This window comes from Peromyscus eremicus, chromosome 12, assembly GCF_949786415.1.
Source record: "Peromyscus eremicus chromosome 12, PerEre_H2_v1, whole genome shotgun sequence".
NCBI lineage: Eukaryota > Metazoa > Chordata > Mammalia > Rodentia > Cricetidae > Peromyscus > Peromyscus eremicus.
Window position 1 is genome coordinate 72,083,462 of NC_081428.1, and position 22,154 is coordinate 72,105,615.

The window sequence follows — 22,154 nt, forward strand, 5'->3', positions numbered from 1 at the left end:
TTGCCAGTCATGAGATCTATGCACAAATCATCCCAGCCCCCCTAGTGTCAGTTCATGGGTCTTTGGGCCTGCTCTCTTCTTCTGGCTCTGAGGACAGAGTACATCCTGATTTACCTTCTTACCTGAACAGGTGTGGACAACTGTGTGAGCTTCCAGATCAGTCAGTATGTTGAGAGTTTTTGTGATCTCTTGGGGCCAGGCTGCAATCTTAAGTTGAGCTTCTATAAGAAAAGACTTCTGTGAAGAAGACAACTTGCCCTAACAGCAGCATTTGACTATGCTGGAACTTGTAGTTTTCTAGGTATTGTAAAACTGGGCTAAACCTCTTCCTGGGTGGATTCTGGATGTCCAAATTCCAGGCCATCAACCTAAGCAGTCAGCTATGTACTCAGAATCTGCTTCCTTTAGCACACTGTGTGATGATGTTTTGTGTATGCTCTAACAAAGCTTGCCTAAAGATCAGAGGGCAAAGCCAGCCACTAGTTAGCCATAGAGGCCAGTCAGTGGTGACATACACCTTTGATGTCAGCTTTTGGGATCTCATGCCTTTAATCCTAGCACTAGGGAGGTGAAGACAGGAAGTGATATGGCTGGGTAGAGAGAAGAATGTAAGGTGGGAGGAGACAGGAACCCAGTGCCCTTTCAGTCTGATGATTTTGTAGAGGTAAGAACTCTAGTGGCTTGCTGCTCTGCTTCTCTTATCTTTCAGCTTTCACCATGACATCTGACTCTGGGTTATTATTATTATTATTATTATTATTATTATTATTATTATTAAGATCAATTAGAATTTGTGCTACAACACTGGGTTTCTTTGCTAATCCCTGGGCTTCTTTCAGAGGCATCATACAGGTAGCCCATGTGATCTTTGGCCCTAGACATGAGTTTCTCGAAGGCAACTGAATTAGCTCTCACCACACTTGCTTGGCTCAGCCAGTGAGGACGACCTCTCAGTGGGCACCCAACCCCACAGTGTCTAGGACCTGTTGAGGGTACACAGGACCCTTCAAGGAAGGGCTTTGGTCTGGTGGGCCATATTCAAAGCCTGAAGCCCCTGAAGCAGGTCCCCTCAGTCATGTGGCAGGGGGAGGGCCTTTGTCACTTTTATCTAAGGACTGGAGATCTGGAGGGCACCCCAGGGAACAAGCCCAGCCTCTGAAGGAGCACCATTGAAATTTGCTATCTTAGGCTCCCCAGCTACCCAGTGAGGTTCTGAGGTGTCTCCAGAGGAACTTTGCCTATGTTGACCTCCAGGACCTGGGTGTACTACAAGGGGATGTTCAGGGATGATATACTCCTCTTGGAGACATCCACACCTCCTGTCTTAGGTGTTAGAGGTATTCTGAGGGAGTGCTTTTAAACCTATCTGTATCTGTGGATGGATACTATCAAAATATCAAATGTGCCTTCAAGATAGAGATTTGAGTACTAGAAAGATGGCTCAGTAGCTAAGTGTGCTTGCTACTCTTACAGAGAGCTGGAGCTCAGTTCTAAGTAGCTACATAGGATGGATGGGTCACAACTGTCTATCACAACAGCTCCAGGGAATTTCACACCCTGGAGGGGTGACTCCAGTGGGCATACTCAGAGACATAGAAATAAAAACAAAAAACATTTATACATGATTATAGGCATTATATTTTTATCGGTAGTAGCTTTTCACCCACTCCTCCTCCTCCTCCTCCTCCTCCTCCTCCTCCTCTTGTTCCTCCTTCTCTGCCTCTTCCCCTGGTGCCTCAAACTCTACCACCTCCTCCAACTCTTCTTCCTCTGCCTCCTCCTCCGCCGCTGCCGTCTCCTCCTCCTCCTCCTCCTCTTCTTCTTCCTCCTTCTCTGCCTCTTCCCCTGGTGCCTCAAACTCTACCACCTCCTCCAACTCTTCTTCCTCTGCCTCCTCCTCCGCCGCTGCCGTCTCCTCCTCCTCCTCCTCTTCTTCCTCCTTCTCTGCCTCTTCCCCTGGTGCCTCAAACTCTACCACCTCCTCCAACTCTTCTTCCTCTGCCTCCACCTCCTCCTCCGCCGCCGCCTCCTCCACCGTCTCCTCCACCTCCTCCTCCTCTTCAAGCATATCTTCATCTGAAGATTGAGGTGGGCCTTGGTACAGTACATTTATCGCTAGGGATAGAGTAGGAATAGGTTCAAAATAGGGAAGGAGTCATGGCACAAAGTGTAGCAGGAATCTTAAAGAGTCTTATTAATAAAATCAAACCTGTGAGCCAGGTATTGGGGTGAAGCTGGAAGATCAGAGATACAGAACAGGCCACAGCTAACCTCACCTGGCCAACTTCTCAGCTGATCTTGTTTCCTCAGACTGGAAGCCTCTGTGTCCTCATATCTGAATGGCTCTCAGCTGAATTGTGCTGCTCAAAACCTAAAAGCTTAACCAGCCAAATGCTTCTAGTCTCTGGCCCTCACGCCTTATATACCTTTCTGCTATCTTCCATCACTCCCTGGGATTAAAGGCTTGCTTTCTAAGGGATTAAAGGTGTGAGTCACCATGCTTGGCTGTATCCTTGAACAGATGGATTTCTGCCTCTGGAATGCTAGGATTAAAGGCGTGTGCTACCACTACCTATCCTAAGTGTCTAGTGACTGTTCTGTTCTCTGACCCCAGATAAGTTTATTAGGGTACACGATATTTTGGGGAACACAATATCACCACAACAAAGCTCTGGGACATTGCTGGTATTTCTTGCAGGGACCAAGTTGACCATCCTAGGTGAGTGACTGTTCCCACAGGTGCCACCATCCATGCTAACAACATTGTTTGGGACAATTTTCTATTGGCTGTTGTTCTGTTGTTTGTAACTTTTGGATGTTTCCCTTGGGTCTCCTTTCACATCAGAAACAAAACTTTGCTTGCTAACTGTGCTGTGCTTAGCATCCCTGTTCCCACTCTGTTCAGCTCCCCTGCTTTCCTCAGCTAGGCAAGAACAGCACTTCACCTCTTTTCCACAAGTAATGGTGTGACCAGATGACCTGTTAAGACTCAATTGTATCTAGCTGGGCATGTCCCTAAGCAATGTCCCATTGTATACACTTCCTGTTGGGATTTTGGTTGTCCCATAAACTCTGTAAAGGACTCAGGTGAGGCCACATTTCAAGGGAAGGGGATGACAACTGGGTACACATGCATAAAACAGGAATGAATCCAGGGATCCATGATGGATGGTTAGGTCCGATCAGGTGGGCCAATCAACTCAGTATGCAGAATCAGGAATAAGGCAGCAGGGACACAATTTCATGGATTACTAGGCATAAAGAGAAGAGTCCCCATTCCACTCAGGAAATAGGGAGGAGGGTGGAGAAGGCTCTGGGTAAAGGACAGAAGAGTGGTCAAATGATGTGGCCAGTGAAGTGGGCTCCTTTTTTGCTGTGGACACATTGATTAGAAAGAGTCGTCCCTGAGTTTACACAAGGCAGAATCAATGCATCAGAAGTACAAGAATACAGGGCAGGCAGACATACTTTGCAATGAAGAAAAACCCTCACCCTACTGCAGGGGTTCCATAAAAGACATTGGGGGAATATACTCTCCTTTGATTCATACTCTAGACCAGTGGAGACAGGTGAGAACTATACTAAGCATGAAGCTGTATCAGTTCCAGACCGCTTAGAGTACAGACATGGCAAGGTGATCTGATGAGACAGGGCAGGAAACTGAGGTTCAGACATACAGAGGATAAGTCAGAGAGGACTCAAGAGATAAAATACAAGTGGCCATGCACTTTAATTCCTGGGATTTTGTGCATCCATGATGAACTAGTAATATCTGGAAAGGAGGCCTTATCTGGACCACAGAGTCCCAGATCCATGCTCAAGTACTAGGTCAGAAGCTCCAAGATAGGTGTCAATGTGTCCTTTGACTCATTCGCCCTAAAGGTCAGTCTAGTGTGAGGAGCACAGGCTGGAAATGAGCTCACACACAGCCTTCCTTCTGTCCCTGTCCCCACTGACACCTTGTCCACATGACAGAGTAGACCCAGAATGCAATGTTGTTACCTACCTGGACTTGCAAGACTTGCAAGACTTGAAATTTTCCTCAATGCCCAAACCTGCGTTTTAGAAGCACCTGGAAGAAAGCAACAGAGTGGCTCATTCTGCCTACAGAAGATACAGCCACATCAGCTCACACCACATCAGCCTCAGCTTCCCACTGGTTCCTTGACATCTTAGGTTATGGAAGGTGATTCAGTGAGGCCAGTCTACTCACTCTGCTACCCACCCATAGATTGCCCTTTATATAAAGACTGAATGGGGGCTGGAGAGGTGGCTCAGAGGTTAAGAGCACTGGCTGCTCTTCTAGAGGTCCCGAGTTCAATTCCAAATAAACACATGATGGCTCACAGCCATCTATAATGAGATCTGGTGCCCTCTTCTGGCACACAGGCATACATGCAGGTAAAACACTGCATATAGAATAAATAAATAAATAAACAAACAAATTAATAGATAGAAGAAGGCACTTCAAGATTTTAAGGAAAAAGAAGACTGAATGGAAACATGGACGTACTGTTACAAGTCCTGCAGGACCAGCCAGAAGAGGATTCACTTCTGCATTATTGGGCCCACACTACAAGACCTTTGTACTCAGGTTCATGTCACTGACTACCGAGAGTTGTGATCCACTGACAGTTTCTTCTATCACAACTCACCAATCAAAAGTGAGCACCAGCTATACACATATTTCCAGACTACATCAGAATACACACAATTTCCAAGGAAAGCTACTAATTACAACCGATGGCTAGGAGCTTTGGCAGTGACAGAGGCAGGAAGAATGGGTGTTCCGGTGAAGACCATACTTTTATTTATTTATTTATTTTTATTTATTTATTTTTTTTGGTTTTTCGAGACAGGGTTTCTCTGTGTAGCTTTGCACCTTTCCTGGAACTCGCTTTGGAGACCAGGCTGGCCTCAAACTCACAGAGATCCACCTGCCTCTGCCTCCCCAGTGCTGGGATTAAAGGCATGCACCACCACCGCCCGGCTTATACTTTTATTTTTAAGTTTATTTCATTTGCATTGCCTGCGTATGAATGCTTGTGTATCACATACATACAATGCCAGCCGAGATCCGAAGAGGATATGAGGTACCCTGGAACTGAGTTACAGATGGTTGTGAGCAGCTATATGGGTGCTGGAGCTCAAATCTGGTCCTCTGGTAGAGCAGATAGTGCTCTTAATCAAAGAGCCATCTCTCCAACTCCCCTAGATCATCTTTAATTGACAGTGGGGTTTGGTGTGTTTGCTTCTACCTCTCTTTACCATTATGCCTGGACGGAGTAGTATTTAAATCTCCATGCAAATTTACATCTCACTGATACCTTTCCCACTGCCTCAGCCTGCCAAGCAGAAGGTACAACCTTACTCTTTCCTGGATCCTCTCCTATCAACTCCAACAGGGCATGCTGTTACTTACTAGGAAAGCTTTCTTTACTACTGATGTTCTACTGCGCTTCAACATCTGTGTCCCCCACTTGGGCTATATCTGCAATAACATCAGGACAGAGTGTACTAGGTAAAGCCACACCAGCTCACACAAAATTAACCCAGGTTCTTCTTGGGATTTTCCACAGAGCCTCTATGGCAGAATCATTTAATCATTTAACTTTCAACTCTCCTTCTCAACAAGAATCCTGATTCAGGCTTCTTAGGAATGAAACACTAAGATATTTCCTGAACAAGAGAGGGATTTCAGATACTTACTTCCTCCACACATGACAGATGTCATCTGCAATTATGAAAAAGAAAGCATTGTTAAGATTGGGCTATACTGTATCCTTCACAATGGTCTGGTTTTCTCTGGATGACTTAGAGACCGATGGGAATAGAGCTCTACTGGTGCTGCATATGACACCAGTAGAGACGGAAAGAGCCTTCTTTCCCTGCATTGTACTCCCCAAGTCCATTAACACTGCAAGCAACTCCTTAATAGAACAGGGAAAGGAGTTTCTGAGGGAACTGCTTCTATGTTTCAATTTTAATGAATGTGGTGATGTCAATGATACCAGAGAGCTGGAGACCCTGAACTCCACAAAGGAAATTGTCTTTCAAAAAAGTAACACACATGGAACCCAAATAGAGCTGTATTTCTATAGAAGACACACAAAGGTGTGCTTACCATCTGTCTGGATTCTGGAACACTAATACTACGAGGAAAATCTAGGAGAAAACAGAGTAACTGTGAGGATGTTGGCAACTAATGATTATAAAACACTCAGGGAATATTTTCAATGTGCACACGTGTGTGTGGAGATAGCTTGGGCTGCTGCTGGGCCATCCTCCAGTGTAGAAGGATGTTCCAGAAAAGAAAAAAATAAAACAGATCAATGTGAGACCTAGGATCCTTGTTCCTCAATTAAAGCCACTTTAAACAATATAAAATAAATCTAGCTGATTCACACTTTGTGGCATATACTTATAATCCCAGCATTCAGGAGGTAGTGGAAGGAGGACCAGGCTCAGCTTCAACCATATAGTGAGATAGAGGCAGCCTGTGATAAATGTGTCCCTGTCTCAAAATAAAAATAATACACTAAAGCAGCATAATTTCTAACTGTATTCTAAATATTTATCCTTATACTCACAGGTCAGTGTAGCTTTTACCATCCAACAGAACAATTTCTCTTTGCATCAGAATGAAATCATAACAGAAAACCACAACAAATAAAAATGCAGAGAACAGGTGACTGTGGGGGGCCTGGCCTGAACCTTCCATCTAGAACATTAGTGCTGCAACCAACACTGTGGAGAGTGGGAGAAAAAAATCCTCTTCCCCTGGGAACAGCCCAGTTGGTTTTCCAACAACAACTGGTCAGCTCTGAAATCTCATAATACAGGTAACATTGTATGGAAAGAGTGGATTGTATCTATATATTTAGGAATACACACACACACACACACACACACACACACACACACACGTTCACAAGATGCTCTCTCTCTCTGTCACACACACACACACACACACACGTTCACAAGATGCTCTCTCTCTCTGTCTCTCTGTCACACACACACACACACACACACACACACACACACACACACACACACACGTAACTACAATCTACAGTTGGAGGAAAGGAGGCCAGAGGTCATAAATTTGAGGAAGAAAGGGGGTGACACATGGGGATGGTCGGAGGGAGGAAAGAGGAAAATGATATAATTTAATTTCAAAAAACAAAAAGTTTCAAAGCACAGTATGTGTGATTGTTAACACTTGCTATGTGTCACCAACAGGTGTTTCTCAGAACTGCACAGGCTGCTCAACTGAATCTTCTTCGGTTACTGACAAGCTGGGTTGGAAAATCTTATTGCTCATAGTGCTATTAGGAAGTGTACTATAATATTTCAGTTGTTTTTTGTTTGTTTGTTTGTTTGTTTTGGGACAGCTTCTAAGACATGAGTCCAAAATCTACAGAAGTAAGTCACCTTGTCCTTCATGATTGCTTTTAACTCCAAAGGTCTGTGTGAAACGACCAGACACAGGAGGGAGTCTTTGGATTTTACACATGAGTGATTTCAAGCATCTGTGGATGTGGTCTAGTTTAATATGCAGTTAACATGACATGGAGGCAATTTGTCATGGACAGGCAGCATCTCTGAACCACATGGTAAACCTTCAGCCCTGCTGACAATGCTCTCAAAATTTTCTTAAATAAATTTAAGGCTCAACCATGGAAGCAAGAGCAATGGATTGCCCAGATGGATTCATGTTTTAACTTTATGCTTTTGACTTTGATCAGAGATTCTTCATTTTTGTTCTGAAGCAGGGGTTATAGCAATCCCCAAGCACAAATGTCATGAAGACCAGATGAACTAATAAAATATAAAGTTCATTTAAAGTATGTGTGGTGGCATGAACTATGTCCTCCATAGACCATTACCCACACAGGGAAACAAGACATTGAAGCACATGAAACCCTAATATTCTTTATGCACACAGCCTCATGGAAATCTATGCAGAAACTTGGCTGTCAAGGGTATCTAGAACACCTTTAAAAAGTCATGTTGACTCTTTTGCTCTCTCCAGAAACAGCAAGTTGGGTGGCCTTTCAAAGAGAAGACAGTAAGGGACACCCTACCTATCTTAACATTTACATTTTTCCTCACCAAGGAGTTAAACAATACTTACAACTTTGATATTCTTCGAAGGCTCCCTGAAATTACAGAAACAAAGACATTTTGAGGGTAACATCATGGGACATATAGGCACATGCCTTTTTTTTCTTTTTTTTTTAAATTAAGAAATTTTTTTCATTCATTTTATACACCAATCAAAGATCCTCTTCTTCCCTCCTTCCGTGCCCCCAGCCTCCCCTCCCAATCCACTCCTCACTTCCTCCCACAAGAAGGCAAGTCCTCCCATGTGGAGGCACATTCAGTAGAGGCAAGTCCAAGTCCTTCCCCCTGCCTCACGGCTGCACGAGGCGTTCCATCATAGGTAGTGGGCTCCACAAAGCCCGCTCATGCACCAGAGATGGTAACTTGGTATGTACCCACTCATAAGTGGATACTAGATATAAAGCAAAGGGTAATCAGGCAACAACCCACAACTCCAGAGAAGCTAACTAACGGGGAAGACCCAAAGAGGGACACATGAACTGCCCTGGGAAGGGGAAACAAATGAGATCTCCATGAGTAAACTGGGTATGAGGAGTGGGCAACGGAGGGTAGGGGATAGGGGATGAGAACATAAGGGAATGGGATGGTTGAGCTGGAACAGGGAGGGAGAATGCAATGAAAGAGATACCATGATAGAGACATCATGGGGATAGAGAAAAACCCGGTGCTATGGAAGTTGCCAGGAATCCCCAAGATGACCCCAGCCTGGACTACTAGCAATAGTAGAGAGGGTGTCTGAACTGAACTGGCTTGCCCCAGAGATCAGACCGGTGAATACCCTGTCATCACAGAACTTTTCTCCAACTGATGGAAGCAGATGTAGAGATCCACAGCCAATCACTAGACCGAGCTCCAGGAGTCCAGTCAAAGAGAGAGAAGAGGAATTCTATGAGCAAGTGCATCATGATCATGATGGGGAAACATGCAGGGACGACCAAACAAACTAGAGGGAACTCATGAAAGTTGGATCAATGGCTGTGGCGCCTACATGGGACTGGACTAGGCCCTTTGCATGGTGAGACAGTTGTGTAGTCTTTATTTTTCTTTGTCAGTATTGAAAAGGCATGGCAATCACTGCCAACATTAATGGCTGGCAAAACAAAGATAAGATATATCTGTGACAAACCTATGATTGTTTCCAGAATGATGTATCTCTAACCCTCCTTCAGTCACCAACCACAAAATAATCTAAAGAAGCATTGTTTTCCAGAGGGACAGGTGATAGCATCTATTCTGTACCCTGACTATGCCATTCACAAATGCTCTTTCTCATAAGGTGTCCATTGGCAAGGAACTGTTCTACTATTCCAGAAAACACAGCATAGTATATATAATACACACTGTCATATTTTAATAGCCAAACTCAAATGAAATAGGAAAGTCAGACAGCAACATTTCTATTTCAGTCATAGAAAGTTCACCTTACCTCATTAGGATGGTCGAACTCTTCATCTTTAGAAAATAACGTTTTAATATCAGGAGCATTCTTAGTATCTAGGAAGGCAGAGTGACTGTTAATCACTGGTACTGTGGGCCCTGGCTTCCTTAGAGAACAGTGCTTAGCTTACACAACAGGCTTATATGTATGCCTATGCTCTCAAGGCTAGACCAAGTAGCTGCTGGAGCATCCTCATTGAAGACACTGAGTCAACAAGAAGCAGGGAAGAAATGGAAAATGGAACACTTGCAGTGTGCTGATGGGAATAGAAGACAGTAAGATCATCCTCCAATGGTACAAGCTTCCCATTACTCCTATCAATCACTTGAAGACCAGACGGATGGTCTTCTAAAACCAAGAAACAATGTGAGTTTTAATTTATGCTAAGTTGCCATCTAGTACACGCTCTCCAGGGTACCAAAAGGAATATGGTTTATGAAGTGGTATTGGTGAACAGGAGAAAATAAAGATCATGATAACGTGTCCCCTCTGCAGCACATCTGGGTACCTCAGAATGCTGGAAACAAAACAAGGCTCACAGCAATCCAGGAGATAATTCAATGAACCATGTAGCATTTTAACCTCTAGTGGCACCATGCTCCACTCCCTAGTTCAGTGCATGAACCACAAAGGGGCAGTCACATCCCAGGGACAGGAAAACCTTAAATGCTGTGTGTTGGAGCAGCACAGCTTTTCTCTGGAATAGATACTATTTTTAGAGTAGACTAATAGAGCTATGTAATTTTTCTCTTTGGAGTAGAAAGCACTTTCCCAAATCATCTGCTAAAAGCATTGGCAGACCATGTTTTTCCAGTGGTTTCCTGTGGTAATAGGTATATTCTGGGGCAAACATTCCATAAAATGAAATCACAATAAAATGAGTATCATGGAGATAATTTACACACTTCCTACATTCTTTTGGTTAATCCAAGATTCACACAAATGGAGGACAATGTATACACACACAGGCACACACACACAGACACACAGACACACACACACACACACACACATGTGGTTCTGAACAATCAAGACATGAGGCTTTATTTTCCCATTGACACTGAAGTTCTGTTCACATAGGAAGGTTAAACTAAGAATTCTGTACCCTCCAGTGTATTGAAGCTCTCTCCCACAGACCAGTAGAATCCCATGACAAAGACAGGATACTTTGCTGGTTGTATGCAGTTAAAACTCACTCCAATCACTAATTCACTATTACAGAAAACCCCCAGAAACACATGAGGAAGAGAATAATCACTGTAAACAATTCATTCACAAAGTCACTAAAGAAACTGAAGATTTAAAACACACAAGAGCAATAATCAATTTCAAGGTAGTCAAAACCATTTTATAGCAGTGTCTGATTAACAAAAAAACCATAAGGTATGTTTGAAAACATGAAATATGTGGAAATGTGCTACTAAAACTCAAAGTTTCTAATTGGTAGCTTTAAAAGGACATTATCATAATATTCATCTAGATTTAGATACTAACTTGGAGAACCTATAGAGTTCAGGAGACTAGAAAGGGAACATTAATTGGTAAGGAGGAAGGAAGATATTAATGGGGTCATGGGAGAACACAGGTGACATGAAGGGAAAGGGAGGAGTAAAGGGAGGGAGATCTGAGTGGGGAAAGGGATGGCAGAGTAGAACCAAGGAGGGACACACTGAGGATGTTTGAAAAGGCTAAATGGAAAATTATAAGATTAAATATATACACAAATAGTCAAACAAAAATGTATAATTGGAATTGCTCCAAACAGGGAATTACGCCAGATGCCATGGCTTGCCATGTAAACATTTGACAGCCTGAAAAGAAGGCTGAGGTAAAGATCATCTGTCTTTTTCAGAGGACATGTTGTGATTCTTTGATAGTTTGTATATATTTTATGGAATTATAAAATGGATCATTTGCTTCTGAAAGAGGAAAAGCACAGGAACCTCCCATTTTCCTTGTACTTACAGATCTCTTTCCTGCTCTCTCACACTCCCAAGCACAGGGTGTGACATGGCCACTACTGGGACCCTTTCCCATTGAACCTGGCCAAGAAGACTGTTTCACATTTCAAATTTCACTTGTACTTTGGGGACTCTTTAGATCTAATCCATCTGTGTCACCCACATGTGGATTAAGTAGCAGATAGGGTGACTCACCTGTTCCTGCCCACATCAGGTGAAGCTATATCAACTTATACATGTGCTCCAGCTTTCCTCTAGTTCATGTTATTCAGCGAGAGCCAAAGTGACTTTTATTTTTATTTAATTTTTTTAAATACATCTTAAAATTCTATGGCTGTATTTCTAGGGATGAGATGGATACACTGCTATATTTCAGATAGTGAAAGTTCCGGTAAATTAGTTCAGTTTTACATCTGGCACAGAGGATAACTGACTACTACATATAATGGAAGCAAAGCCTCAATATGTACAGTACCTTTCCTTTGGGTTTGTAGTATTTCTTCAGATGTATTCACAACGTCAGCTGGAGCAGCTGGAGCAGCTGGAGCAGCTGGAGCAGCTGGAGCAGCTGGAGCAGCTGGAGGTTCTTCCATGACTTCAGGGATGATAGACATCTTCTTATAAAATCTTTTAAACACTGAAGTAACTGGGAAGGTAGTCACAACAGGGAGAGTTATGTTAGTTTACGGCAGAAAACCAGAAAACTAATCGTGGCTGTGTGTTTGTAAATATGGTCTAATTTCCCGCTCCAGCTAGTCATCAGTATCAGAGTGTTGCTTGTGGAAGATCACCACATTTTGTGATTAAGCAGTATAAAGACACTATAAGTACTGTCTGCATTTACGTGGCTGGTGTAATACAGAAGGAACAGCAGGACTGAATGTGTTATATGGGTTTGGTGCCAGATGGGAGCTCTTCCTTCTGACAATCGCATGAATACACTGTTGTTCATATGATTCCCCTTTCTTCCATGCTTTTCTCCAAACACTGGAAGTTTCAGAAGGACTTCTCATGATACTTTCTAGTCTAAAAGGGAACTACAAATGGTAAATCATAAGGAAAGGCACATGTACAGCAGAAATACTCTAATGAGGTTTGTTAAATACCAGAGGAATTCAGCTAGAAGCTAGTGACTGAATTTAGAGCGATCCATTGCATCCAACATGGGAAGGTGGCTGTTGCTGACTTTCACTCTTTATTTACCTATGGTACTTGTAGCTCACAGAGAACATATGGCATTGCCTTAGATGACTGAGAAGTAAAAACTGTGTGCACTCCCATCTTTTCACCTTCAGGTACCACATTAGTTACACTCCTGTCACTGTGACCAAACCCGACAGAAACAGCCTGAGAGAGATATTCTTTACCTTCCAATCCCTGACTCAAAACTGGAGTAGAGGGCACTGGCTTAGTACCAATATGTGACCCTTCTCCTGCATCTTCAACCTGTCATATCCCTCCCACTGACTAATTTTGATTGCCAGGGAACCACACTGAGAGATTATAGATTCGAGCATATTCCTTAGAAATACTCAGAGTCCAAATCATTCTATATCATGTTATTGCACGATGGTTTGACAAAAATGAAACTTCCCTTCAATTGGCCAAGCCTTCCTTGATGTCTTCAACATGACCAGGTAAGAAAAGCAGTCTGGTATTTGGATGGTAAGTATGCACATGGCTTTCTAGATGACAAATATCCTCAGCCACTATACGGACAACCCAGAAAAATGTAGCTAGAAGGGCAGAGTCTATATTAGCACCAAGTGTGCACCATACCTGCTCTGCTCAACTCATCAAAGTCTAATTTCTACACACTCTTCTATCCACAGACTCTACGGGGCGAGTGAGTCAAGCTCACTCCCTAACCATTACTTTAAACCTATAGAAATACCTCTAATGAAAGATCAGGCTGAAAATCCCTATGTATAAAAGGATGAGTTTCAACTTATGGCTCTCCTCACTCTAGCTCTGAAGAATTGGGTTTACAGAAGTGTGCCACAATGGGCACATATTATACAGTCATTGGGATCAAATCCAGGGCTTTGCACATGGTAGACGCACACTAAAGCGAACTGGTCTTTACATTCCTGCCCATTGACCCTCTTTGACAAATCTGGCTGTGAGGGTACTCTAACACAGCCAGTATCTTCAAAATGATGATACCCAGCCATACTCTGCCTGTGTAACTCACTGCTGCTTATATCATTCCACTGAGTGCTCCGACATAGCAGGCAGCAGGGAGACTGACCACCAGTGATAGAAGTAATACTGGAACACAAACTGGAGCTCACCTTTAAAGATGGATATGTAGCCAAGAATGATCCAGTGCAGCTCAAAAATGAAGGGATGACTGGAGGTCTTAGTGGACATTGCCCATAAATTGTGTGGCTCTTTGGGCTCATGTTAATGTTGTCTAATCTGTTAAGCTTTTACAATAGTTCTTACTGGAATGAGCCATCTCTACCATAAATCCAGTTATCACACATATCCGACCTATTTTTCAGTGCAGTGTCTCCTATAGTCAAATGCTCTGATCTGACCAAACATATGGACTTTCCATCTATCATACTTATGAGTGTCTGCAGGCAGCTAAAGAGCACTGCCCGGCTTTCTGCCCACTTGGTGCTCATCATTGTCTGGTGTTTACCTAGGGCTGGGTTATTGCAGGCAGATGCTGGGAAGCTGGGTCTCTCACATAGGTATTCCTGAGCCCTTGACAAAATAAAAAGTACTTCCTGAGCTCTATCACTGGAAAGACTGATGACCTATCCCTATCATTCTCCAGAGAGATGCACAAAAAAACCCAAAACAAAACCAAGTCTCACACATCTGTATGGTGAGCTTTGAACACTTTTTTTTAAGGTAAAATGTGTATCTTGATTTTTGAATTGACAAATTTGTCACTGGAAAGTGGACTCTGTCATAGGGATAACTGTATTGGGAAAAAAATCTATTTAAACCCTGCCTGGTACACAAAATGCCAAAATAACTAGAGGCATCAGAACTGAAAGCAGTGACTGTAGACACATGGGTAGGACTCATTACTTAGGGCATTGCCTTTTCCCCCACTTAAACTCCCAATAGGAGTCTTATATCACATTGTTGTGTCAGAGAAAAGACGGCCAGCATTTAAACAATTCTAAAATGTGTTTTGAGAGATTCCATAATACATACAACAATTAAAACTTCCACTCTCCACCTGTAATTGAAAGGAAAGAAAACACTTTGAGATTCAGGTCATACAGAGTCTGTTTGCATAGCTCTATGGTTCACCCTATGACACAGCATAGTGTAAAGCAGGATAGGAAAAAGACATTAAAAAAAAAGACTGTATTCATACATTATGTGATGATGTCACAGAAAACCAGGGCTACGTACTTTGTGACAAAAACTAATACATCACACACTAATGCTGACTCAAAGTGAGAGCAGAGCACCTCTTCTGTTTGGCCTTCACTGAGGGCTCCCTAAGCTACATCCCAGCATGGCAGACCAACTTAACAACCTGCCCTGGGAGATTAATTCCTTCTATGAGGGGTCCTCCAATTATTTGCATGAGTGCACATGTTTTAAATGTATTATACCCTAAATATTCAATTATTGGATGCATGAAGCTTCCCACCACATAGATTTTTGGGGAACAATCCAAACTCCATCTAGATGACAGGCTGGGAGAGGTCCCTTAAGGAAAAACACACATCTTAATAGATGATATGCCTGTTAATTTCTGAGTCAATATTACACACATTTATCTAAAGAGGAGCCTTTTTTCTCCAGAAGAAAAGGCCCCCTCATACAGACTGTGACACTTGACACTGGAAAATTTGATTCAGTCTGGACCAAGATGGTACAATTCCACTTTGTCCTCTTCCTAAATTAACTCATGATGCCCTGCTCAGTTTCGTTGTTCAATGGGATATCCACTGAAACGTAAGATCACTAGAATAACCTTTCTATCTTAGAGAAAAGAAAGGTCCCCTTACCTTCTCCACCTTCACTTGTGTCTCTTCAGGTGACACTAAAGGGGACAGAAAGTGACTGTCAGCTCATGGTCCTGCTTACTACTTATGCAGCATTCTTGCTTGATGTGGCTAAAAGTGCATGGACTTAGTAAATGTGACTAGACCTACTGAACAGGATGGTTGGGCAGCTGCTGAACTGTCTTCCCTTGAAGGAAATTAAAACAGAAAAAGGCCTGGAGAGATATGAGTAACAGAGTTGTTGTATTTCCAGACAGTGGGGGATCTAAAGCAACATAAAATAATCTATCCAATTGAAGATCAAATACAAATCTTCACAAGTATTCTCTTTGGAGTGACCACTGGTGTGCTTCAGTTTGCATGTAGAGGTCAGAAGACAAATTGTGGGATCCCAAATTGTAGATGCATAAGATAACCCCTATACCTAAGGCTCAGGGAACATTTTGGTAGAGGATTGGAAAGACTATAAGAACCGGAGGGACAGGGACAGGACACATGCTGCTAGATAGTGTCTTTGAGACATGGCAGGGATGATATAGCCAATGAAATCTCAACAAAGTTCCCCAAATAGGACCTGCATCATGACAGCTCCTACTGATATGGCACCCTAGACCAGGAGCTACAGAGAGGTTGCAGAGAGATGAATTTTCTCCAGAGGTAAGCCTCCTCATAGGTTATCTAATCCTGAACTAACTGCACTAAACATACAAGAGCACACATAGGTATATATAAGAGCATCATTAAATGAACTCATCTGTTTATGTAAGTATAATAGTTATCAGAGAAGAACTCATATATTTGAAGGGGGGACTTGGGATGAGTTGGATTGAGGAGAAGGTGGGATAGAATGATGTAAACACAGTAGTCACATTAAATTCACAAAGAATTAAAAATGTAAATTATAACAATCCTGGTCTTTCACTTTTGTCTTCCTTCCTTCAATCAAGGTTTTTCATTGAAGCTAAACCCAGACTAATAGTCAGCAAGACCCAGAATCCTCCTTCTCTGCCCCTGAATACGCTGGGGTTAGGGGTGTGCATAGAATTGTCTGACCTTTTTTATATGTGCACTGGAGATTAAATCATCCTGAGTGAGGTAACCCAGACTCAGAAAGACAAACATGGTATGTACTCACTCATAGGAGGATACTAGATGTAAAACAAAGATGACTAGATTGCTGTTCACAACTCCAGGGAGGCTACCTAGAAAACAGGACCCCAAGAAAGACACAGGGATCGCCCAATGACAGAGAAATGGATGAGATCTACATGAACAACCTGGACGTGAGTGGGGGTAATGAAGGGCAAGGGTCGAGGGAAAGAGAGCTTAGGGGAGTGGGAGACCTCAGCTAGATCAAGAACAGAGAGGGAGAACAAGGAATAAGAGACCATGATAAATGAAGACCACATGAGACTAGGAAGAAGCAAAGTGCTAGAGAGGCCCACAGAAATCCACAAAGATACCTCCACAATAGCCTACTGGCAATGGTCGAGAGACTGCCCGAACTGACCTACTCTGGTGATCGGATGGCCAAACACCCTAATTGTCATGCTAGAAACCTCATCCAATGACTGAGGGAACTGGATGCAGAGATCCACAGCCAGGCCCCAGGTGGAGCTCTAGGAGTCCAATTGGCGAGAAAGAGGAGGGTTTGTATGAGCGAGAATTGTTCAGACCAAGGTTGGAAAAAGCACAGGGACAAAAAGCCAAATGAATGGAAACACAAGAACTATGGCCCTCTGGATAAGTGAGACAGTTGATTAGCTTGATCTATTTGGGAGGCATCCAGGCAGTGGGACCAGGACCTGTCCTCAGTGCATGAGCTGGCTGTCTGGACCCTGGGGCTTATGCAGGGACACTTGGCTCAGCCTGGGAGGAGATGGGAATGGAGGGGGGGCTGAGGGGAAGGCGAGGGGGGGGGGCTGGAGGGGAGAGAACCAGGGAATCCGTGGCTGATATGCAAAATTAAATTAAATCATAAAATAAGATTTAAAAAAATTAAAAAACAAAACAGGGTACCGATGTGTGTGCACAGTCTAATCACCTTCTGAGCATCTGTATACCACGTATTTAACTTTAAACAACTATTTAAAAGTGAATGTTCATGTCCCATTACATTATCTCTCAAAGGTAAAAATGATGCAATCTTGGTAAGTATGAATAATGAGATAAATTGCAATAATTCATCATATGTGGTGCATATTTTATGGAAGAACAATGCACAATGGATAATCTACATGTGTTTATGAACATGGTTTTCTGGTCTTTATAACACTTCTGCTTTGTGAAATATATATATAAACATATATACATATATATCTGCAAGCCCTTTAAACTTACCAAAACTCCTAAATAATGATTAGAAGTTGTGCATTTTTGGCAAGGTGAAGACCAAAGACATGAGACTTCTCTTAGAGAAGGCACAAAGGCTAGGAATTCTCAGAGATGATCCTTTCCATGCAAAATGAGGGCCTGTGAACACGAGGCTGCCACCAGTATATAGATGCAGGTAAATTCGAGCAGATATTCCACTAATTGGAGTCACAGCTTCAGGTGTTTGGTCCAAATGACCATCACATGTCAGTGACTTTACTGTTGTCACTCTTCCTAAGATTTCAGACAATGCTCTTCCGTGTGTGTATGTGTGTGTGTGTGTGTATCCCTGGGTGTGTCTTGGTGTGTCTATGTGTGTGGTTTCACTTAGTTGGTTTTATTTTTGTTTTGTTGGGTTTTTTTTTTTTTTTTTTGAGACAGGGTTTCTCTGTGTAGCTTTGTGCCTTTCCTGGAACACACTCTGTAGACCAGGCTGGCCTCGAACTCACAAGATCTGCCTGCCTCTGCCTCCTGAGCGCTGGGATTAAAGGCATGTACCACCACTGCCTGGCTCACGTAGTTGCATGGATCGCTTAGTTGGTTTTTTTGTTGTTGTTTTTTACTGTGTCTTGTGTCACTCGGCTTATGTGACTGCTCCAAGCTGACTCTGGTTAACTCCTCTGTCTTTACACGTTCAAGTGCCTCAGTTGCTCACCACCAGCCTTCCACCTATGCCCATCAGGTAAAGGGATGAGCCAGATGACCTAGTAAGATTCAAATGCCCTTCTGCAAATGTAGTCCACTAGAAGTTTTGTGTTCCAGACTCTTCTCTTGTGACTGATAAGTTTAGAGAAGGAGGGAGAGAAAATTATGGAATATAAAAGACACGACACATAGAGACTCATTCTGGGGATTCTTCTGAGAAATGTTTTATAGTATGAAACATCACGAAAAAGATTCCTGGTATAAGGGAATTGTCACACATTGATGTATTACCAGGTACAGAGTACAGAGTCCACATGGCACTCCAGAAGCAGGAGAAAGTGGCTGGAGAAGACAGAAATGGAAGATTATGGGGGTGGAGACTGGTCCTGGATCTCTGTGGGACAACTTGCTACTCCCAGAAGAAATCCACAAATACACAGAACGCTAAGGACAATCACAGAATGTGGCAAGATGTGTGTCAAGAAGGTTGATCCCCAATGGCTCATGTCCTTCAGCCCTGGGAACATGGGTATTAGCTTATGGGAACTTCCTAAGGCACCCTCTCCATCTTGGAATCAGAACCAAGAATGCAGGAAAAAGAGCCAAGACAGGGGTCAGAGGTCAGATCCCTCCTCACACATAAGGTCAGAGGCTCAAGAATGAAGGACAAGTCTCTAACGTCCTCTACACCTCAGTCATCCTGCATGGCAGTCCAGGATGAGGCGCATAGGCTGGGAATGAGCTACACATTAACACTAGGCCCTTCCTTCCTTGCCACATATTGCAGATGTGGCAGTTCTGTCAGACTAAGCAGCCATTTTAGCCAACACTCTACCCTGTTGGTGCCACGTGAAGTAGCTGTTAAAAGTGAACAGAGGACTATGCATAGACTGCTACAAGTCCTGAAGGATGAAATGGAAGGGCTCTGTTATGCCTGCTTCATTGGACTCTAACTGCTAGACTGCTCTTGAATAATCCTTTTGTACACTGTGTGAATATATGTTGCTATGATTGGTTTAATAAACAAGCTGAATGGCCAATAGCTGAACAGATAAAAGTTAGGTGGGAAAGCCAAATTGAGAATGATGGGATATGGAAGGGTGGTGTCAGAGGAGTTGCCAGCCAGATGCAGAACGAGTCAGACATACCAAATTGGATAGAGGTAAAAGCACTAAGCCTCATGGGAGAATATACATTAATAGGAATGGGTTAAGTTGTAAGAGCAAGTTAGTAACAAGCCTGAGCTATTGGGTAAACATTTATAATTTATGTTAAAGCTCAATGTGTTTTTTATGAAGCAGCTGCTAGCACACAGAGAAACTCTGCCTACACTAGACTATCATCTACAAGTTTCTGTGAGTAAAAGAGAGAATGTTGTCCTTCACCAGACAGATTGGCTCTATCACATGTTAGTACTCAAAGTGAACACAATACTTCATGGGCACTGTCATGGTGAATCTCAACAGCCAAACAGTCTATTGGATGATACCCAGTACTCGGCATGGAAGTGTGAGATTATATCTATTAGGTTAGCTGAGGTGGGACGACTAACGAACTCTTCTTGACATTATTGCTTAGGAAGGTGTGATAGTTATTGCTTGCCAACTTGTTTGCATCTGGAATGTACTAAGTCCCCAAAATGGAGGACATATTTGTGAGGAATTTTTTTTCTTAAGTTGAAGTAGGAAGACCCACTTCTAAATTTGGATCTTTGATATAGGAAGACACATCTTTAATCTAGATCTTTTGAGCTGGGAAAAGACAAGCAATTGAGGCATGAAGACACATGTGTTTAACTCAGAACTTGAGGCAGGAAGCCACACTTTAATCCAGCCCACACCTCCTGCTGGAAGCTATATAAGAACATGGAAGAAGGAAGCTTTTGCTCTTTGCCTGATTGTTCTGGTCTTGTTAATAAGTGCATTCCTTCACTGGCATTACAGCCTATTTCTTCAGTATTCCAGTGTCTACTGAGACATCCAGCATCATGGACATAGCAACTTCTGGATTCTTTTACTTTCCATTGCTAGTCAGTCACTGTTAGATTTGCTGGACTGTAGCCTGTAAGTCATTCTAATAGATCCTTCTTCTATGTCTATGTATAGAGAAACTCATTCTACACATTATGTTACTCTAGAGAACTCTAGAGAACTGACTAATCCAGAAGGGATAAAGTACTATATAAAAAGAAGAAAGTGAGCTGAGCCCAAGCATTCATTCATCTTGGCTTTCAACAGGTGTTTCTTTACCACAAGCTCCTGCCTCTATACATGGCTGCCCTGCAATTATCAGTTGTAACCTCAGACTCCATGGAATAAACAAGCCAATTATTCTTTAGTTTGTTTTCATCACAACTGAGAAAAAATAATTCAGACAGACACAATTAAAATGAAGAGCTAGTAACCACAAGCAAAAGCTTAGGAATTTGGTAGTGTCACAGGCTGAAAAGATATTCTCATACTCAATCCTAAATGTCTTCATTAACACTCCCTCACCCCAGTTTTAGGGAGGTATGTGGAAGAGGAAGTAGAAAGATTGAAAGAGCCAGAGTGTTGGATGACATCAAGGAAATATTGTCTTCTAGATATAACAGGACTGACACATGTATGAACTCACAGAGACTATGGCAGCATGTACAGGTTCCAGCCAGACTGGGCCCCAGTGCTGAGAGGGAGAAGTGGACAGGAGCTTCCATTCCTAACCAAGAAGCTATCTTCATTGGCAAACTCTTCCAAGGGAAAAAATCAGTTTTCTCCAATAGAGTCTCATTAGGTATATTAACCGCACTTAAGGGTAGACCCAATGAATGCTGTCGATGGCCAACACACAACATACTTAACCGTTTTGTAGACTTTTGGGGTCTCATATTGCTTTTGGGGGGGCATTTTTAAAGTCTTACTGGTCTTTTGCAAGTATATTATGGTTTCTGATTTGGTGTTTTTATGTTGCTTTTTTGAGTGTGTGTGTATTTGTTGTGCTTTTACACTGATTATATATTGGTTTTCTTTTTTAATTTGCCTGTTTCTTTTCTACAGTGAGAGATAAAGATAGTGGATGGGTGGTGAGGTGGTGAGAATCTGGGATGAGATGGAGAAGGGGAAATCAAGATCAGAATATAATGTATAAGTTTTCAAGAAAGAAAAGGAAAATATTCAAAACATTACATTTTAAAAAGCAAGCCTTGAAAAAAGAGTAACATCCTGGGAAATACTGTCTTCAAATGGCAAAGTACACTTTCCCCAGACTCTGCTTACCACTGTGCCATTGAAAGAGAAAAAAGGATATCCCCCTCCCATTTTCCTTGTCCTTATTTATATCTTTCCCACTCCCTGATCCTCTAAACACAGTGTGTAACATGACCACCCCTGGATCCTTGCTCATTGGATCAAACCAGGAACACTGTTATCTAAGGTGAATTTTACCCTCAGTCATGAGACGTTGGAACTTTACCAGGTCACTTTGAGGAACATCAGCTCTACTCCATCTGCATCACCCACTTGTCAGAGAAAGTATGAGAGAGGGTGGTTCACCCATTCCTGTCTACACCAGGTGAAGCCACCCTGACGCATACAAGATGAGCCTCAGTTTCCACAAGTTCATGCTACTGAATGAGAGCCCAAGGTGACA